The sequence below is a fragment of the Peromyscus californicus genome, unplaced genomic scaffold, assembly GCF_007827085.1.
Source record: "Peromyscus californicus insignis strain IS unplaced genomic scaffold, ASM782708v3 Scaffold_1__1_contigs__length_55948999, whole genome shotgun sequence".
NCBI classification, from domain to species: domain Eukaryota; kingdom Metazoa; phylum Chordata; class Mammalia; order Rodentia; family Cricetidae; genus Peromyscus; species Peromyscus californicus.
In genome coordinates, this window is record NW_026294492.1 from 45,323,981 (window position 1) to 45,346,212 (window position 22,232).

Sequence of the window (22,232 nt, forward strand, 5' to 3'; positions counted from 1 at the left end):
GTATCCTTGAACACACAGAGATCTACCTAGCTCTGTCTACCAAGTGCTGGGATTAAAGGCGTGCGCCACCACCGTCACACTCTTGCTATGGCTCTAATAGCTCTGACCCCAGCAACTTTATTTATTAACATACAATTAAAATCACATTTCAGTACAAATAAAATATCATATTTCCCCTTTTCTATTTCAATAAAAAGAAAAAAAGAAAAAGGTTATAACTAACAAAAGAAAAAGTATATACAAAAGTACAATAACTACATACAATATATACAAGTAATAAATGTCTAAACAATGTCTAGTCCATTTGTATTTGACAAATTCAGAGAAAATAATTCCATTATCTATCCTATTTTGGTAAGTCCAAAATGTATCTAATTCACTTTCTATCCTAATTAATCTTCAACTATAACTAACTAACCTTCAACTATAACTAACTAATCTTCAACTCCCTCAGAGACCCAAGAAGGAAATAATATTACCTAACAAAAATAAAAACAGGAAGTGCATGCAAACAACTTCCAAAAAATTTGTGAGTTGACAGAAACAGCCAGCTGCCTGGACAGTCACCTGAGGTTTCTCCGCAGTGCTGGGGCATCATCTTCAGCCTATAGGCTTAGCATATCTGACAGACTCATTTGTGAAGTAGGATGTATACAAGGTCAACAGTTCAACCTCACATTGGGTGAGAGCAGTCCATGTACCAGAAACACCTGAATTCCACTAGTGTCATGTCATGATTCAGGATTTTAAATTCTGGAAATTGTTGATGCTTTTTGAATTCAGCTGTCCATTCTTCTTGGTTGTGTATATATGGCTTCATCTCAGCATCCTGTTCTTCTCCACATCCCTCTATCAAATGCTAGTGTACTATTGAGAGGCTTGAGCTTAGTTACTCTTCAAGAATAACTGTTTCAGCTGCTGTTCCATAGCACATTAGAAGCCATCGGCCCACTGCCTGTTCAGCTGCCTTCAAAGAAAAGGGCACTGTACCTTTTCCGAATTGCAAAGACCACTTTAGGGATGGTGCCATATTGTCCTGGCCTCAGAAGATGCCTTTTGATAAAGCCATAACCACACTTGTTTTGGCAAGAATCAGTAGTCCTTTGTTTCATGTCCTGTCTGTCCATTTGGTCCTGTTGATTCGAGGATACTTTGTTGTCCAGTGGCTAACTTTTGCCACAATGAAAGTTAACTCCATATGCAGTTTCTTCAATGCCCATATTTTCTCTGAAGTAGAGTGGTACTGCCAGGAGCTGACATGTCTCAAAAAAGAAAAATTTTCTAAGTTATTATAACATTTTAAATGCCATACTCTGTAGATCTCTGAAGGGTTTGAAGATGACCTGTCTAAAATATATCTGCTCAATTTTTAAAGCATATCTAATATAACTACAAGTTCTATTATAATGTCTAGCTACTAACTTTCATTTCTTTATATCCTAATAGTTGGTAATAATAACATTCAAGGATCAGAAAATTGCATTGTTAAATGCATGGTATAAGTACAATTAGAAATATACATATAGCATTTTCTAACAATATCAATTTCAATATATATAATTTGTATACACTATAAAACAATTCAATCCAATGTAAAGTATTTAAAACTAGTAATTGTCTTTTTCTTCTTTTCTTTTCTTTATTTCTCTTTTTTTTAAACAAGAACCTTAAATCTAATCTCCTTTGCTTAGCCTTTTCCTAACCCTTGACAACAACTTGTAACCAACTCCCCCTTCACAATGAAAATTATCCCAGACCCAAAACCCATTAAAAAGACCAAAAAACCACCCGCCCCACACCACCTCCTTGAGAATGTGGGTGTCGTATTCTTAAAATTGCTTCCTGCTGGGTATGGGTGAAGTTATCTTTATCCTGAAAGAAAAATTTTAGGTTAACTGTCAAATTCTAGGAAAGGTAACTATATCCTTCATTATCCAGTCTGTGTATAATGCCAAAGTTCAGGGTTTATCTCAAGTCCTTATTCAAGTAGTCTTTGAGACTGGATCATCTCAGCTAGTCATCTCAAAATTGCTCTGAGCACCTTGTAGTTCAAAGCTGATCTGTAGATGATGTTTGTCAGCTTAGTGATATTATTATTGTCCACGTGGAATTGTTGTTGTTGTGGGGCCCCATCTTCTTTCTGGAGACTTCAGTTGATGTTAGGCCTGGCCAGTGATTTCCTGCAGAAAACTGATAAGAGACTCGAACACAAAGACATATATATGCAGCTAATTGAAGCCTTTTTGTTAGAATTAGTTAATACTCTATATGACCATTCATATCTTAACAAAGTTTAAAATGTATAAATATCTATATATCTATATATATTAATCTTGTAAATTTTGATATAAAATTTATACTTTAAGAAAGTTTAAAGAATCAGAATAGAATCAAAGAGTTGAGATTAGTAATAGAATAGTCCCTTAATTAATTTGGCTTTTCTCCTGTCCCATAGCAGAAGATGGCTCTTTTCTTCTGGCATGATACAGGGAGTTTGCCTTTTCCTTTTAACAACATGCTTGAGTTTAAAGAAGGAGATAGCCATTCTCCAACTCCAAAGTCAGCTTTAAATTTTAATTGAACTGGGGCTATTAGAAGGCCAATAGTGTTAAATTTCTTTAGAGAAGAGCAGAAACAAACATTTAGGAAGACTTATAAAAATTTTTTTTAGATGATATACCCATACGCCATTTCACTCTGTTTCCTGGGATAGATGATTTGTCCCATTTGTTCAGTTGTCTCATTTGTCCAGTGTTCTTCAGATTCCTTAACCTTCATTCTCCTAAAAGACAAAAACAAAAACCTTTCCCCAATACTAATTTTGGGGATGTTCCTTTTTGGCAAGTTATTATCTGATTAAATGAAAAGACATGTGTTACTGGTATAAGTTAGTTTAAATTGGATGTTCATGTTGGTTGATGAACTATCACCTCCTCTAATTAAGAGGTTTCTCTTGTTCAAATCGAACCTTTATCAATTTTTATGGTACCCACAGCTTATCTTCTCCTGTAGAAACAAAAGCAAAACCTCGTCCCCAACGTAATACATACCCTGGTTTCCATTCTGAGGTCAGCACATCCTTAAAGTATATAGGCTGATTTAATTCTGTAGTTTTTTTCTATTATCCAATGTCTCTCTGCAGCTGTTGGTCCTTTCTCATTGGCATTAAGAAAATTCAAAGTTAATAGAGCATTATGCAGTCTATTTCTGGGGGTTTTTGTTACTCCTTTTTGTTTATTTAGCATATCCTTTAGAGTTCTGTTTGATCTTTCTATAACTGCTTGACCTGTAGGATTATGTGGTATGCCTGTAATATGCTTTATATTGTAATAAGCAAAAAACTGTTTCATTTTAGCAGAGACATATGATGGAGCATTGTCAGTTTTGATTTGTGCATGTATACCCATGATGGCCATAACTTCTAACAAATGAGTGATTACAGAATCAGCTTTTTTGGAACTCAAAGCAGTTGCCCTTTGGAATCCTGAATAAGTATCGATGGTATGGTGTACATATTTTGATTTTCCAAATTCTGCAAAGTGAAGCATGTCCATCTGCCAGATTTCACTCCTTTGAGTACCGTTTGGGTTACATCCTGCTGGTAATGGTGTTTGATTGTAGAAGGAACAAGTAGGACATTTCTTTACTATTTCTTTGGCTTGTTGCCAGGTTATGGAAAAATCCTTTTTTAAACCTTTACTATTGACATGATGTTTTTTATGAAATTTTGAGGCCTCCAGAACATTTCCTATCAATAATTTATCAATCTCATCATTGCCTTGTGCTAGAGAGCCTGGCAGACCAGTATGGGATCAGATGTGAGTTATATATAAAGGATGACTCCTTTTCCTGATTCTATCTTGTAATTGAATAAATAGTGAAGTTAATTCTGAAGCATCAGGGATAAATTCTGCAGTCTCAATATGTAATACTACTCTTTCAGCATACTGAGAGTCAGTTACTATGTTGAGAGGTTCTGAAAAATCCATTAATACCAATAGAATAGCATACAATTCTGATTTTTGAACTGAATTATAAGGACTTAGAACCACTTTACTTAAATTTTCTGATTTGTAACCTGCCTTTCCATGTTTGTTGGCATCTGTATAAAATGTATGAACTCCAGATATGGGTTTTTCCCATACAATTCGAGGCAAGATCCAATCAGCTCTCTTTATAAGATCAATTGTATTGCTTTTGGGATATTTGCTGTTAATTTCTCCCAAAAAATTACTGCAAGTTCTTTGCCAAGGTTCACTTTCTTTCCATAATTTTCAATGTCCTCCTTAGTTAAAGGTATGACAATTTCTGCTGGGTCTATTCCAACAATTGACGAAGTCTCAATTTTCCTTTCTAAATCAAGTCAGAGATTTTTTCCACATAAGTTTTTAATTTTTTATTTGGTTTATTTGGTAAAAATATCCATAATATCTTCCCTCTGTATTAATATTCCTGTAGGATAATGCCTAAAAGGTAAAATAACCAAAATGCAATCCAGCTTTTGATCAATATGATCCATGTGACCTTCATGTACTTTCTTTTCTATGAAGGCCAATTCTTTCTCAGCTTCAGGTGATAATTCTCTTGGACTATTTAAGTCCTTGTCACCTTCTAAGGTTTTGAACAAATTATTCAGTTCATCATTTTTTACCCCAACAATAGTTCGTAGATGAGAAATGTCTCCAAATAATCTTTGAAAGTCATTAAGAGTCTGTAGTCGATCTCTCCTAATTTGCACCTTTTGGGGTCTAATTTTTGTAGCTCTATATTATATCCTAAATAATTAATGGAATCTCCTCTTTGTATCTTTTCAGGAGCAATTTGCAATCCCCAGCAAGGCGAAATTTTCTTTACTTCTTCAAACATTCTTTCTAAAGTATCTGCATTTGAGCCAGCTAGTAAAATATCATCCATATAACGATAAATTATAGATTTAGGAAATTTTTTACGGATCACTTCCAATGGCTGTTGTACAAAATTTTGGCACAGAGTTGGGCTATTCATCATTCCATGTGGGAAGACCCTCCATTGAAATCTTTTAACTGGTTGAGAATTATTATAAGTAGGCACTGTGAAAGCAAATCTTTCTCTGTCTTTTTCTTGTAAGGGTATTGAAAAGAAACAGTCTTTTAAATCAATAACTATGAGAGGCCATCCTTTTGGTAACAGAGTAGGCAAAGGAATTCCAGATTGTAGAGAGCCCATTGGCTGAATTACTTTGTTAATTGCTCTAAGGTCTGCTAACATTCTCCATTTACCAGATTTCTTTTTAATAACAAATACAGGAGAATTCCAAGGGTGTAGCTAAAGTTTTCCTGCCTGGCCCACTGTCAGGACAAGTCTCTCTCACCTGCCAGTCCCACAGCCGCTCAGACCCAACCAAGTAAACACAGAGACTTATATTGGTTACAAACTGTATGGCTGTGGCAGACTTCTTGCTAACTGTTCTTACAGCTTAAATTAATCCATTTCCATTAATCTATACCTTGCCCCATGGCTCGTGGCTTACCGGCATCTTCACATGCTGGCATGTGTCTCTCTGACTCAGCCTTCCACTTCCCAGCTTTATTCTCCTCCTTGTCCCACCTATACTTCCTGCCTAGCCAATGGCCAATCAGTGTTTTATTTATTGACTAATCAGCAACACATTTGCCATACAGAACATCCCACAGCACAAGGGCTGGTTGATTCTTCAATATGCTGAGCATTTAACTGTTCTTCTACCAGCTCTTCTAAAGCCTGTAGTTTCTCTGTTGTTAAAGGCCATTGCTGGACCCATACAGTTTTGTCTGTTAACCATTTTAAAGGAAAAGCTATTGGTGTCTTTGGAAGATCATCAGTTGTTGTGCCCTGTTCTTGTATAATATGGATGGCTGGTGACCACTCAGAATAATGCCTTCTAATATTTCTCTCAGAAACATGTGCTAGTTTATGATTTGTTTGTGAGATTGGAGGGATGTTCATCTGAGTATTCCATTGTTGCAACAAGTCTTGACCCCACAGGTTCATAGCTATGTTAGCCACATATGGTTTTAATTTTCCTCTCTCTCCTTCTGGACCTATACATTCGAGCCATCTTGCACTCTGTTTCACCTGAGATAACCTCCTAACAGTTGAACGTTTACCTCCTGAAGAGGCCAAGTTGGATGCCAAAATTCTGGTGCAATTAAGGTAACATCTGCACCTGTGTCTACCAGACCAGACAACAAAACACCATTTATTTTTATCGGTAATTTTGGTCTTTGTTCATTAATAGAAGTTTGCCAAAAATTTTTCTTTATGTTTTCTCCTGAATTTTCTATTCTTTCTGTTTCATCATACTGACCAGCATGATTTATTCCAATAGGCATTTGGTTATTTAATTGCTCCGAGTAGGGGCTTCCTCTATGACTGCAGGAAAGGTTTGAACTGGATTTGCTATTGGGGCCTGCATGAGGCTCCTCTGGGAGTTTCCCGAAGACTGAGGCAAAGGATTACCCTGTCTGTCCCTTGTTGATCTACATTCGTTGGTCCAGTGTTTTCCCTTACCACACCTTCTGCATACTCCAGAAGGAAGGGGCATTCTGTTGCCATTGTTCCTTGAAGAAACATTGTTTCTAGGAATGACCTGTTTTCAGTCCCTTTTCAAATGTCCTTGTTTTCCACATCCAAAACATCTAACATTCCTCAAACCTTTTGAAATTGCTTCTCCTACCCACCTATCATCATGCTCATGAGCTTCAACATTAACCATGTCTTTAATCCAATCTTCCAAAGGTGCAGATCTTGCCTTTAATGGCCTGATTATTCTTTTGCATTCTGTATTCGCATTCTCAAAGGTCAAAGATTCAATTATTATCTTACTAGGTTCTGAATCCGGGACCATTCTCTTTACTGCTGAAGCCAGTCTTTGTAAAAAATCTGTGAAAGATTCTTTTGGGCCTTGTATAACCTTTGTAAAAGACTCAGTTTTTTTTCCTGGTTCCTCAACTCTGTCCCATGCATTCAAGGCTGCCGTTCGACATAAAATTAGGGTTTGGACATCATATAAACATTGTGTTTGTGCTGAAGCATATTGACCTTCTCCAATAAGCTGATCCTGGCAGACATGTATTCTTTTATCCCTGCATTGTTTTTCTATGTTTTTAGCTTCATCCTTGAACCAAGTTAGCTACTGAAGTCTTTGGGTTCAAGAACAGCTTGTGCCAGCTCCCACCAGTCCTGTGGTACAATCCTATTATAAGTTGACCAAGAGTTTAACATTTGCTTTACATATGGGGAATGCATGTCATAAGATACTATTGCCTCCTTAAACCTTCATAAATCTAACATTTCAATTGGAGCCCAAATATTTTGTGTAGTCATTTGATTAGCCAACTGCTGTACGGTTACTGGACAAATTAAGGGTGACTGTGTGCAAACAGGCTTTCTTTCTGTAACCTTATGATCCAATCTTGAAGCAACTTCACTGTTAATTTCTTCTGTCTGAATTTTTACAGGTTTAACAAGTTTTTCTAAAGCTGTCATCCTGGCACTTAAATTGACTATCTTTTTAAATAGTAAAATGAGGATAAGCATAGTAATAAACTGCATAATCTTCTCATAGTAATAAACATTAATCTTCTCATATAGTTGTTCCATTGTCAGACTGCCTAAAATTGCAAACAAAGCCCAATTTTATTCCAATGTACACAGAAAACCCATTTTTTTAATGTTGAAAAAATTTCTCTTTTAAATAGTTTCCTTTAAAATATCTGATATGTTAAGTGACTTACCAAGTCCGCGTAGAACAGCACAAATCTGAGGGTATTTCAAAACAGCTACCTAGTGTCCAAGTTGTGAATCCAGAGAGAGAGAGAGAGAGAGAGAGAGAGAGAGAGAGAGAGAGAGAGAGAGCAAGTGTAGCCACAAGTTCTGCCTAAGAGCTTGAATCCAGCCACATGTTCCAACTTGAGCCTAGTCAAGCCTTGGCTCTACCTTCCTTAAGCTCCAACCACATGCATTGGCTTTACAGGCAGGGGCCCTGTTAGGCAAGGCAGGCCTGAGTTGTTTATAGCACCAGCTTTAAGCAAGTAGCTCAAGGTTAGTCCGGCCTGAGGCCAAGCCGACCTAGGCCCGGGCTAGCGAGCCGGCCACCCATGCAGGAAACCGTACCTGCCGCCAAGCCAAGTTAAGCGGTTTTTAATGGTTTCTTGTCACATTGGGTGCCAAATGTAGATGTAACCAACTGTCTTATTAAATAAGAAACACAGAGCCAATTCAGAGAAGAAAGCCAAGAGGTCAGAGCTAAGAGCCTCACCCTTCCTGCTTCAGTGATCCTCTTCAGCCAAGAGAGCTCTCTGAAAAAAAGGGGCTACTTCCTGTCTGTTTGTCTTTATATAGACTGTCTGTTCTGCCTTCTTATTGGTTGTAAACCCAAACACATGACTTCTTCATCACTGCCTGTTTTATGTATAGCCCTCCAAGTCCTCTATGGTATTGAGATTAAAGGCATGTGTTTCCAATGTTGGCTGTATCCTTTAAAACACAGAGATCTACCTAGCTCTGTCTACCAAGTGCTGGGATTAAAGGCGTGCGCCACCACCGTCACACTCTTGCTATGGCTCTAATAGCTCTGACCCCAGCAACTTTATTTATTAACATACAATTAAAATCACATTTCAGTACAAATAAAATACCACCATATTGACAACTGGTGTGGGACAGAAGAAAACCAATAATCTAGGGACCATTGTTGTAAAGATTCTATTTCTTTATGCTTATTCTTGATTTCTGGGAATCCTTCCTTGCATTTCACATCATCCTAAAATAAAAACTTTCAATTTTGTTATTAATAATGTTCAATTTTGCACAGTGAAAAATAAGTCTTTCCAATAGCAATCTGTGAAGTACCAGAAGGAAGATGGGGCCCCACAACAACAACTCTCTTCAGTCTATAATGATGTCACTGAACCAAAAAACACTGTCCAATGATCAGCTTTGGACTGCAAACTCTTCATAACAGTTCCAAGATGAGGTGGTCGATCATATTACACTTCTGGCTAGAACCTCAGATAACCTCACTCATTATTCTGAGCCTGGCTACAAACATTACAACTGATCCTATTCAAACTTTACTATTTGGCTTTCTTACAGGATCACACAGAGATATCTTTGTCCCCTAAACAGCAGGAAGCAATTTTAAGAAAACAATGCTCCCATCTCCAAAATTTTCATTTTCTCAGTGTTATAGGCTTGGAATAGGACACAATAAAATTTAAACTCAGGATACATTTTTGGAATAGAAAAAAAGGGGAATGGATAGATATGGTATATTAAGGTAGATTATTAAATATACTAGTAAACTAATTCAGCAAACTATCAGTCTTAGATAATTTGAATTTATATTAATTCTTGTATATTGATGCAAATGTAAACTATTTTTCTACTCCTTTTTAAGAAAATCTGTATATTGATACAAATTCAAAACTATAATTGTCATGTTGTACATATGTCACTACTCCTATTTCAAATATTTTGTATATTGTTACAAATGCAAAATTATATTTTCCATACTTTATGTATGTTCTAACTAGGTTTATGAAATTTTGTATATTGATACATATTAAGGATATTCTTATCACATTGTACTATATATTTCTACCTTTATTTAAGATACTTTGTGTATTGTCACAATTTTGAGGTCATTGTCCATTGTACATCTGTTTACTGATTGCTTACTCTGTTTATGTGAAGCCTTAATCTTTAGGTTATTTAGATAGGTATGATTTACAGAGTAGTAGTCACCCATGAGTATCATATCTATACTTATGTTAGTTAGGTTTTCCAGCTTTACAGAAACTTATGTCAGATTTATAGATAATCTTCAAACACTTCATAGACTGAAAGAATATAGCATTTAATTAAGAATTTTGTTGATAAGTGACTTGATTGCTCCTGACAGCACAGATCTACTCCCAAGGGAATGTGGGGTACTAAGACACTCCTTATGGAACTTTGTCTTCTTCTTGGCACAAAATGCCCTGCTAGGCAAAGACTGCCCTTGCCTCAACTGCTGAGAGTATGCACATTGTCCTTTTTGCGATGAGTATGACACAAGGAAAAGTGACCATTGAACTTTGCCAAGGCAAGTTAAGATGGTCTTCCAAAATTCCTGCCTCTGAAAATGAACTTTCAGATATCCTAGGACTGTAGCCAGAATGAAGCCCCAATGGTGCTTAGAATTTTTAGGCTGCCAGCTGTCTTATTCTAGTCTCACATTTTTTTTTTGAAATTGCATGTTTGCACTTCCTGTTTTCTCAGGTTCTATTATTTTCCTTCTCAGATCTTTGATGGGGTTGAAGATTATATAGTTACAGTTATAATTCTCTCATATCTTAGCTAAGAACATTTTAGATATTACAGTCTGGATCTTCACGATATGACAACTATTGAAGTAATCTCAGTAATTTGCCATTTACCTATAATCTGAACACTTAGAATGTGTTTCTTGTTTGATATTGTTCTTGTCAGTTGTAGTCCATTTTTGTTTATGATATTACCCTTTGTTTTTCCTGAACAATAGTTAATAATCATTCATTTGTGTATAGTTTGCATTAGGTTTAGAACCTTCTCATTTAGACAAAAAGGGGAAATGTAGTGGTACTTGCTCTGCCCATGACCTTGACCAACATTGTCCAAAGAAGCCAGTACTTCTTGCCATTGTACATGACCTATTAAATAGAGGATAAAAATAAAATAAATGAATAAAACAGAGAAGGGACCTCATAACTCCTCTCTCCTCTCCTTTTAAGAGGTCACATACAATGGCAAGAAGGACCACCTCCTTTGGGCCATATAGCCCAAGGTCATGGGTGCAGCAAATACCATTATAAACTGGAGGGGAACAGTAGGGGAGATTGGATTGAGGGAGAGAATGTGGACAGAGACATTTAGTGGAATTTAAGGTGTGACATGTAAATCTAGTGCAGTGGAAATTTCCTTAAATATTTGAAAAATGTCTGAATGAAGTATCCTAATCAAGAGGGAGATGGAGTTCCAACTGGCAACTCCAGTAACCAAATAATGCTTCCAGGACTAGAACTGGGTTACATAAAATTTTGTTGGTGGTCAAAGAGGTACCATGGAAAACCCAAACATCCCAGGCTATTGGCAAGACAGTGTTATGCTCCTGCAAATTAATAGCAAGGCCTCATTGGTAAAGATAACATCCACACAATGCACTGAATAGGCAGAGGTCAAGCTGCTGCCTCCATCGAACCTTCGAGAATACATTCTAGTATCTTTGGCATGGGAAGATACTCTGAAGTCTACCAAAGAGAAACTTAAACACCAACTCAGCCATACAACATTTGATCTGCAATCTGTTCTGTCTACAAAATATGCTAAGGCAAAATTAGCACAAAACTTGTGGGAGTAATTGAACAATGTCTCTTTTGTCTTAAGGGTCATTCCATGAGATGAAATACATATCAACCAAGCTTGGATTCCCAAGAGCAAGATAAAAGATTCATAAGAGATCTAGGATAAACCAAATACTACTCGTCTAAAAAACATCACAATAAAATGCCTCCGAATGATATTTTGCAATACTCATTGATCAGTGTATTATTCAATCATCATCAGAGAAGCTTCCTTCTACCATACATGGGAATACATAGAGCAACCCATAGTCAGACATTATGCAGAGAGAAGGAGTGTCACCTTGAAACACATAGCTCAAATTGGAAGTCTCTATCAATACCCTCCCCTCACAATTTTTGGAACCCAAGATACACTGCACTCTGAAAAACAGAACAAAGCTCATTTGAACTTAAAGGGACTGAAGCAGCAAGCACAGGGCTGACACAAGTCTGTTCCAGGTCCTCTGCATCTATATTAAAATGCTTTCAGTTTAGAATGTGCATGGGACTATTGAGTATGTGAATGATTGTGTCTCTGATCCTTGTGCCTTTCCTTGGGAGTTTCCTTATGTGTTGCTTTGGTTTGGGTTTTTGGTTTTCTTTTTTGTTTGTTTGTTTTATTTTGTTTTGTTTTGTCTTGTTCAACTTTGTTGTGGTGGTTTTAGTTTATCTTAATGTGTTTTACTTTGTTATGTTTTGTTGCCATCTCTTAGAATCCTGTTCTTTTCTAATGAGATGCAGAAAGGGAGTAGATTCAGATGGGACAGGATGTGTTAGGAACTTAGAGGAGTAATGAGAGGGGAACTGTGATCAGGATAATTTATAAGAGAAAAGAATCTATTTTTAATGAAAGAAGTAAAAGTAAAAAAATGCAAAACTTCATCGGTTAGGGAAGGAAGAAAAGTAGTAAGAGGAGCTGCTCATCAATTTTCAGGCCTTATGTGTTGGAGGACAGAGATATCTTCCCCCCAAACCCCCAGGTCTCTTGGGGGCACAAACCAATCAGAAACCTGCCCATCACCAAATCCAAAGGTTGATCACCATCATACCAAGCCCACTGTTTCTAGGCCCATAATAAATGAAAAGCAGAATCCCTGCATCATGCTTTGTGGCTGAGGTGGGCATGGTTCAACCAAGTGCTAGTAGTAACTCAGCCAGCAGCCCTCTAGGAATCAGGGGACTATAATAGTGAGTGAGTATTGGGTGGGGAAATGGAAGAAAGAGAGGGCAGTATGGTTTATGGGCTAGGGAGAGAGGATGATCTGAAAAGGTGAGGGTGGTGAAGAATAGGCTGCCATGAGTGGCCTGCTTGCCACCTGAGTCCTAGGTTTTGTCCAGGCCAGGGCTATTGACAAGGCACAAGAGTTATTCCAAGGCCCTGAAGCACTCAAGGGGCCTGAGTTGGTGTCTGTGGCTCCTGTCACCACTGTGGGCCCTGCAGAGTCCTGGGGTCTAGACCGCCACCTAGAGTTATAATGATGTCTGAAGGCCACATGGCTGCAGAGTCCATGCCATTTTTAGTGGCATACACTGCCATCTGGGACCATGGTGACAACCAGGCCTAGCTGATGCCAAGGACCATGTCTGGGTCCATGATCCAACCAAAGCTGGGAGCTATGTTGATGTCAAGTGGCCCATGATTCCACCAAGAGCCAGAAAGATGTCCAGGGTCTAGGCTGCAACCTGTGAGCATGGTGGTGTCCAAAAACTATGCTACCACTGGGGCCATGTGAAATTGAGTGGCCAGCACTGTGCCCTGGGGTGATTGTGTATTCTGTGCCAGGTTTGCTGCTTAGGGCCATAACTTGGTCTATGATTCTACAACATCCAGGGTTTATGTTGATGTCCACAGCTCCTTATACTATCAAAGGCTATGTCAATGCCATGGGTCTGAGCCACCACTTTGGGCAATGTTGGTGTCCATTGGGCATGCTACCACATGGTCCAGGCCAATTTAGCTGCTCTGTGCTGTCACCTGGGACCATGGTGATATCAGAGCCTTGGCTCCATCCTGAGACCATACCACAGACAGTGTCTGTATTGATAAACCCAGCTCATGTTGGCACCAGAGACCACATGGATGGGAGGACTCTGTGTAGCAACCTGTGGCCAGGTGTGTGTCCAAGGTCTATGCAGCTTCCACGTCCAAAGTGGCCTTTGCTGTCATGTGGGACCCACTGCGTCATCTGGGCCAAGGCTCCTGCTGCTGGACATGTCTTGACCCATGACCTTACAACAACCAGGATCTGAGTTGATGTCCAGAATTTGTTACCACTGAGGGCCATGCAAATGACCAGGGTCTGGTCAGCCACCTGAGGCAATCTCAGTGCCCAAGGACCATGCTGCTGCTAGGGCCATAGTGATTTGGGAAGCCTCTACTGCCACCTGGGGCCATAGAGATATTTGGGCCTAGGCTGCTGCCTAGGGGCATGCCTGGGTCCATGGACCTACAACAGCCAGGGCATGGGGAAAGGTCTATGTCTCCTGTTACCACCAAGGAACCTGCAGCTACAGAAGAACTGGCTAGCCACATGGGACCTTGTTGGTATCCAAGGGCTATGCCAATGCCAGGGCCATACTTATCTACATTTCCTGTACTGCCACTGGGGCCATGCTGTTATTCATACATGAGCTATTGCCAAGGGCCATATCTGCATCCATGGTCCTTCTGCAACTGAGGTCTGTGATGATTTCCGTGTCCAGTGTTAGCACAGTGGTTCATAGGAACCACATATATAGAAAGCCAAGGGCTGCACCAAGCCAGCCTCACCCCTCACTGGCCCTGGGATATCTTGCCCTGTCCCTCTCTGGATGCTGTTTCAGGAGAGCTGGTTCTACTCTTCAGTAGAGAGCTGGCTCCCACAACCAGGAAAGTTGGCTCCAATGCTCACCATGGCCATACTATTGACTGGGGCATCACACTAGAGCTGAACCTATTGTTAGAAACACAGTTTATCTGACTCTGAGGGTTTAAGAGTAGGATATCTGACCCCACCCCCACTTCTTTGCCATATGGTGGCATAGATGAGAGAAGAAAGCCATCCCCCACTCACCCATTGCCATCTGTGGCAGGTGAGAGAGCTGGCCACAGGTCATGATGGTGTGAGAACTAACCTTGTCCCTCACCAGCTGAAGCATACAGGGGAGAGGATCCTGCACCCCACCTGGACTGCATACTAGAGATTACCCTTTTTTCAGTGGCAAAGCTAAGCCAGGCCTCAGGACATGAGATCAGGAGAACTGACCCCACCCACCCCTCATATGCCCTTTACAGCAATCATATAAGAGGGCCCTGCAACTCACCTGGGCAAAGCAGTAGAGCTGCTCCTGATGGTATGAGTGCTGGCAAACCTTATCCGAGGAACCAAGAAAAAGGGAACTGGCCCTACTCCTTGCTGCATGCTGCATTGGATGACCTAGCTGGGCCACTGCTAGAGAGCTTACCCTGGTAGTGAAGACCAGGCAAAGCTGGTAGAATAACCAACCCAGCTATAACAGAATCCCAGAAACAGGCCTATGTGTTAGCCCACCCTAACATCCACTGCATCTATGAACTGTTGGAGTATGTGATAGTGATGAAGCTACACATCCAATATTTCAGTATCTCGACCACACAGAACACAAAATATCTGAGAGGAGCTCCAAAGATAGCCTATTTTCAATAGTTTTGCAGAAGCCAAAGTTGCTGAATCATAGCAACTAGCGAAAGTAAAGACCAATGAACTAAAAGGTAAGCTGTGCGACTCAACTGGTCACACTACAGATGCCACAATGAGATGCTGTTTATTATTGTTGTTGTTTATTTGGTTTGGTTTAAACTTCTTTTTCAGTGTGGAGAAGAGAGGTGATAGGGAGATAAGCAGGATGAGGATGCATGCTGTGAAATCCCAAAAGAATAAAAAAAGTTAAAGAAAAGGAAAAGAAAAGAAAGGAGGTATGACTAGAAAAATTCTAAAGAGCAAAACAAGATCCTGGCACCCAACTCTAGCAGAAGCCCCCTGATCCACAAAGGCTATACCAAGCAACCAGAACTCTAGGTAGGATGCATGCCCTAAGACTTCCCTCAAACTCTTGGTCCATATTCACCCTACTCCCAATCCCTCTACATCTCATGCTGTGTCCCAACCCCTAATGTGGGCAGATATTTATGTTCCCCAAGTGGCCACTCCGTCCATAAGAAGTCCATTTCACAACATGGATGGAGACCCTCTGCTCAGCCACAGCAGACACTGTCAAGAAAATCACAGAAGAATCACAAGAAAGGAAACACCCATCCAACAAAGAAAAATTCGGAAATCAGCATCTCAACCAATAATCATCTCAACTCCAGATACCTTGACACCAATTCGAGAAACACAATCAACAACAGCCAAGACAATTTGTAACCTCCAGAGCAGAGTTATTCTACTACAGCAATTCCTAATTATTCCAACACATCTAGAACACAAGATAAAGAATGTAAAATCAACTTTATGAAGATTATAGAGGTCCTTAAAGGGGAAGTCTACAAATCCCTTAAAAAAACCCAAGAGAAAACGGTGTTGAAGGAATGATTAAAATTGTTCAAGTACTAAAATTGGAAATAGAAGTATAACAGAAAATAGAAACTGATTGAACTCTAGAAATGGAAAATCTAGGTAAGCATCATGAACAGACTGCAGGAAATGGAAGGGAGAATATCAAGTTTTGAAAATATGCAATAGAAATAAGAAAGAGATACATCAATCAAAGAAAATGTTAAATCGAAAAAAATTCCTTACCCAAAACATCCAAGAAATCTGGGAAGGTATGAAAAGTCCAAACCTAAGAAAAAAAGAAAGAAAAGAATCCCAGCTTGATGGCCCAGAAAATAGATTCAACCAAATCATAAAATAAAATCCTTCTAACCTAAAGAATAACATGCCTATAAATATATAGGAGGCTTACAGAACACAGAATAGATTGGACCATAAAAGATAGGGTCCTCACCACATAATTATCAAACACAAAACATACAGGACAAAGAAATAATATTAAAAGCTGAAGGAGAAAAAGAGCAAATAAATAATAAAGGAAGAACTATCAGAATTACAACTGATTTCTCAATGGAGACTAAATGGCAGAATGTCCTATACACATTTCCTGTGGACACTGACTTTCCACAGACTACTAAACCCAGAGAAACTTTCAATCATCATAGATGAAGAAAAAAGTATACTCCATGATAAAGAAAATGAAATCAGTATTTATCTACCAACCCAGCCCTACAGAAGAAATCAAAAGGAAAACACCAGCCAAAGAAGGGTAACTAAACACACAAAAAGACAAGAAATAATCTACCACCAGCAAAACCTAAAGAAAGGAAGTACACACACACACACACACACACACACACACACACACACACACACACACACCTACACTTGCACGCACGCACACATTACTACCCAAAAAGAAAAAAATCATTAATGATGTTTGGTTAGTGATTTCTCTCAATATTAACAGATTCACCTCCCCAATAAAAATACACAGACTAACAGAATGGATGCAAGAACAGGATCCATCCTTCAGCTGCATACAGGAAACATACTTCAACATTAAAGACAGACATTACCTCAATGTAAAGGATTCGAAAAGATTTTCTAAGAAAATGGACCCAAGAAGCATCTTTGTTAACCCATCCTCCTTTCTAATAAAATAGACTTCAGAACAAAATTAATCAAAAATATGGGGAAGCACACTTCATTCTCATCAAAGGAAAAGCCAACCAAGGTGATAATTCATTTCTTAATATTTATGTCCCAAATGAAAAGGGATCCATTTTTGTAAAAGAATCGGTATTAAAGTTTAAATCACATATTAACCTTCATACATTGATAATGGGAGACTTCAATACTCCTCTGTCACCAATGGATACAGTCTTCCATAAAACACTATACAGAGAAACACTGGAACAAACGAACTTACCAGATATCTACAGAATATTTCACTCAAACTGAAAAAAGTATAGCATTCTCCTAGCACGTCACAGAACTTTATCCAAAATTGATCACATACTTGGACACAAAGCAAGTCTCAACAGATACAAGAAAATTGTATCAGTTATCCTGTTATCAGGCCATCATGGAATAAAACTATATTTCAACAACAACCAAAAGACTACAATTCATGAGGGAAATGCTCTATACTAAATGAATACTTGATCAAGACAGACCTAAAGAAAGAAATTAAAGACTTTCTGTAATTCATGAAAATGAATACACAATATACCAAAATATATGAGACACCATGAACGTGGTGCTATCACAAGAAGTATGGATGAAAATAGATATCATACTAGCTACTTAACAGCACACCTGAAAGCTCTAGAAAGAAAGAGGCAAGCACATTGAAGATAAGTAGACTGCAGGAAATAAACAGGGCTGATATCAATAAAATAGAAACAATGAGAACAATACAAAAAAGAAATAATGTGGTGATATATTGTGTATGCTAATAAACTTGCCTGAGGATTAGAGGACAGAGCCAGCCACTGGATTAGACCTAGAGATCAGGCAGTGGTGCCACACATCTTTAATTCCAGCACTTGAGATCTCATGCTTTTGCTTGGGAAGCACGCACACTTTTAATCCCAGGAAGTAATATGGCAGGGCAGAGAAAGGTGTACAAGGTGTGAGGAAACAGGAACTCACCCTCTTCAGGCTGAAGATTTTTATAGAGGTAAGAGCTAGTGACTGTCTGATCTGCTTCTCTGATCTTTCAGCTTTCACCCTGATATCTGGCTCTGTGTTTTTTATTAAAAGACCATTTAAGATTCGAACAAGAAAACAAGAGTTTGTTCTTTGAGAAAATCAGCAAGACAGAGAAAACCTTATCCAAATGAATTAAAAGACACAGACTGTCCAAATCAACAAAAAGAAAAGAATAGGTGACATAACAGCAGACAAAGCAGAATGATGGAGAATCATTAGGTCATACTTTAAGAACCTGTACTTCTTGCCCATGGGAAATAATTGTCTGTGCTCCCATGTGGGCCTGGAAGCCCATGCCTGTCCTGCATAGGCAGAGTTAGAAAAACTGATGCATTTTCAACATGGTGAACACAGTGATGTTTCATGACTAGATTGAGATCAAGGACTTTCGATACGATGAAGACTCGGAGAGAAATAATTCTACCCCTGCCCCTGTGGCGATAACTTCTTTATCACCAACCAAGATTTGGAGAATGGAGAAGATGTGGCAATGTGTCCTAGCTGCTCTCTCATTATAAAAGTGGTTTATGAAAAAGATTAATTTATGTGTGGAAAAACAGTCAAAGCACCTCCAACCAACAAAGAGTTAGTTAAACGCTGAAGAAGCCTCTGGGAACCCAAATCCTGAGCAGCAAAGAAAGAGCCCAGGTAGATGGATCAAGTGCTGAGTAAACAACCTCTTCACAGGACAGCAGTTTGTAGCTTGCTCTTCTGTGGGTGTGGATCTTCAGCTGCTGAATTCATCATAAAAAAATGAGCCTCTGACATGTCAGGCCTGGATTTCACACTCATATGGAATTGGAAGGATTCCTAATTGTCCATCTGAATTTAAAGGAAGAGCCTTAAAAAGTAGTGCTTTTTCTTTCTTTCTCTCAGTCGCACCATTTGAATATCTTAAAATTAATTCATCTTCTGAAAACAATATCATCCACTTCAATCTTGAAGCTCTTTATTTGATTTTTTAAATATTTATTATTTTATTTTTAATTATGTGTATGTGTGCATTTGTATGGGGGTATGTGCATATGAGTACAGTTGCCCAGGAAGACTAGAGGCACAGGATCTCCTGAAGCAGGAGTCACAGGCAGTTGTGATCCACCTGACATTGGTGCTGGGTTCCAAACTTGGGTCCTTTGAAAGTACTATGTGTTCCCAACCTTTCTTTGCATCTCTCCAGCCCAAGAAGGTCTTTATTTTAAAAAACTGCATTTTGGCCGGGCGGTGGTGGCGCACGCCTTTAATCCCAGCACTTGCAGGCAGATCTCTGTGAGTTCAAGGCCAGCCTGGGCTACAGAGTGAGTTACAGTGCAAATCTACACAGAGAAATCCTGTCTTGAAAAACCAGAAAAAAATTTCATTTTGACTCAGTTACTGAGATGATTCAGATGAGGCCTTTCTCTGCCATTTGCTTTGTTTGAACCTTAAGGAAATCTGTGCCTTTCCTGGTGCTGCACTCTGGCTCCTCTTCAACCAGTCACCCTGATCTTTCCATGATTGCATTGTTCATGTTCTCAGTCATTTCTGTTACCCCTCAGGCAAAGAGTTTAATCATGGTATTGGATTGTGAAGCCATGGTTTCTCTGTAGCTTCTAGTTAGTGACTAAGGAAGGAAAAGCTGGAGTGAAATGGTAAAAGAAACAGCACCTGATACTTTGTCTGTCCCTTAGGTTAGGACAGGATAAAACGAAACTCAGCCAATGAAAGTAAAACTGGCATCAGTGAGAGGTGTGAAGTCTTCCAACTTGGCAAATTAATGTACATGAATAATTTTGCAAGGTTGGAGCAATTATTTCTGTAACTGGGCCTTTATTTCATGAAATGACTGAAGGGAATGCATTTCAGACAGAGGTTAGGTTGAGTCTTCATATGGCAGGTCTTTGATCTGCTTGGATTTAAGTTTTGTGCATGGTGACAAATATGGATCTATTTGGGTTTTTCTGCATGTTGACATCCAGTTATGCCAGCACCATCTGTTGAAAATGCTTTCTTTTTTTCCATGGTACAGTTTTGGCTTCTTTGTCAAAAATTAGGTGTTCACAGGTATGCAGATTAATGTCAGGATCTTCAGTTTGGTTCCATTGGTCCACATGTCACTTTTTATTCCAGTACCAAGCTGTTTTTATTACTGTAGCTCTATAGTAGAGCTTGAAGTCAGGGATTGTGATGGCTCCAGAGGTTGTTGTATTGTACAGGATTCTTTTGGCTATCTTGGGTTTTTTGTTTTTTTTTTCATATGAAGTTGAGTATTGTTCTTTGCAGGTCTGTGAAGAATTGTGTTGGTATTTTGATGGGGATTGCATTGAATCTGTAGTTTGCTTTTGGTAAGATTGCCATTTTTACTATGTTAATCCTGCCTGTCCATGAGCATGGGAGATCTTTCCATTTTCTGACATCTTCTTTAATTTCTTTTTTCAGGGACTTAAAGTTCTTGTCATACAGGTCCTTCACTTGCTTAGGTAGACTTACCCCAAGGTATTTTATATCATTTATGGCTCTTGTAAAGGGTGATGTATCTCTGATTTCCTTCTCAGCCTGTTTGTCAATTGTATAGAGGAGGGCTACTGATTTTTTAGAGTTAATCTTGTATCCTGCTACATTACTGAAGGTGTTTATAAACTGTATGAGTTCTTGGTCAAATTTTTGGGGTCACTTATGTATACTATCATGTCATCTGCAAATAGTGAAAGCTTGACTTCTTCCTTTCCAATTTGTATCCCCATTATCTCCTCATGTTGTCTTATTGCTCTGGCTAGAATCAAGTACTATATTGAGTAAGTACAGTGAGAGCAGACACCCTTGTCTTGTTCCTGATTTTAGTGGAATCGCTTTGAGCTTCTCTCCATTTACTTTAGTGTTGGCTATTGGCCTCCTGTAAATTGCCTTTATTATGTTTAGGTATGTTGCGTGTATTCCTGATCTCTCCAAGACCTTTATCATGAAGGGGTGTTGGATTTGGTCAAATGCCTTTTCAGCATCTAGTGAGATAATCATGTGGTTTTTTTCTTTGAGTTTGTTTATATGGTACATTACATTGACAGACTTTCATATGTTGAACCTACCTTGCATCCCTGGGATGAAGCCTACTTGATCATGGTGGATAATTGTTTTGATGTGTTCTTCGAGTCTGTTTGCCAGTATTTTATTGAGTATTTTTGCCTCAATGTTCATGAGGGAGATTGGTCTGTAGTTGTCTTTCTTTGTTGCATCTTTGTTTGGCTTGGGAATCAGGGTAATTGTCGCCTCATACAAGGAGTTCCTTCTGTTTCTATTGTGTGGAACAATTTAAAGGGTATTGTTATTATCTCTTCGTTGCAGATCTGGTATAATTCTGCACTGAAACCATCTTGTGTTGGGCTTTTTCTGGTTGGGAGACTTTTAATGACTGATTCTAATTCCTTAGGGGTAATTGGACTATTTAAATAGTTTATCTGGTCTTGATTTAACTTAGGTATGTGGTACCTATCCAGAAAATTATCAATTTCTTTTAGATTTTCCAATTTTGTGGAGTACAGTTTTTGAAGTATGACCTGATGATTCTCTGGATTTCCTCAGTGTTAGTTGTTATGTCTCCCTTTTCATTTCTGATTTTTCTAATTTGGATGCTCTGTCTGTGCCTTTTGGTTAGTTTGGATAAGGGCTTGTCTATCTTGTTGATTTTCTCAAAGAACTAACTCTTTGTTTCATTAATTCTTTGTATTATTCTCTTTGTTTCTATTTTATTGATTTCAGCTCTCAATTTGATTATTTCCTGGCACCTCTTCTTCCTGGGTGAGTTTGCTTCTTCTTGTTCTAGAGCTTTCAGGTGTGCTGTTAAGTCACTAGTGTGAGATTTCTCCAGCTTCTTTATGTGGGCATCTAGTGCTATGAATTTCCCTCTTAGCACTGCTTTCATAGTGTCCCACAAGTTTGGGGATGTGCTATATTATTTTTTATTGATCTCTAGGAAGTCTTTAATTTCTTTCTTATTTCTTCCTTAACCCATTGGTGATTCAGTTGAGCATTATTCAGTTTATATGAGATTGTAGGTTTTCTGTAGTTTTTGTTGTTGTTGAAATCTAACTTTAAACCATGGTGGTCTGATAGAACACAGGAGGTTATTCCAATTGTTTTGTATCTGTTG

At 38.7% G+C, this 22,232-nt stretch overlaps 1 pseudogene; it reads left to right on the plus strand.

Moving 5' to 3' along the window:
* Nucleotides 1–18,453: 18,453 nt before the first annotated feature.
* Nucleotides 18,454–18,713, plus strand: LOC128116079 (diphthamide biosynthesis protein 3-like; annotated as a pseudogene).
* The last annotated feature ends 3,519 nt before the right edge of the window (nt 18,714–22,232 follow it).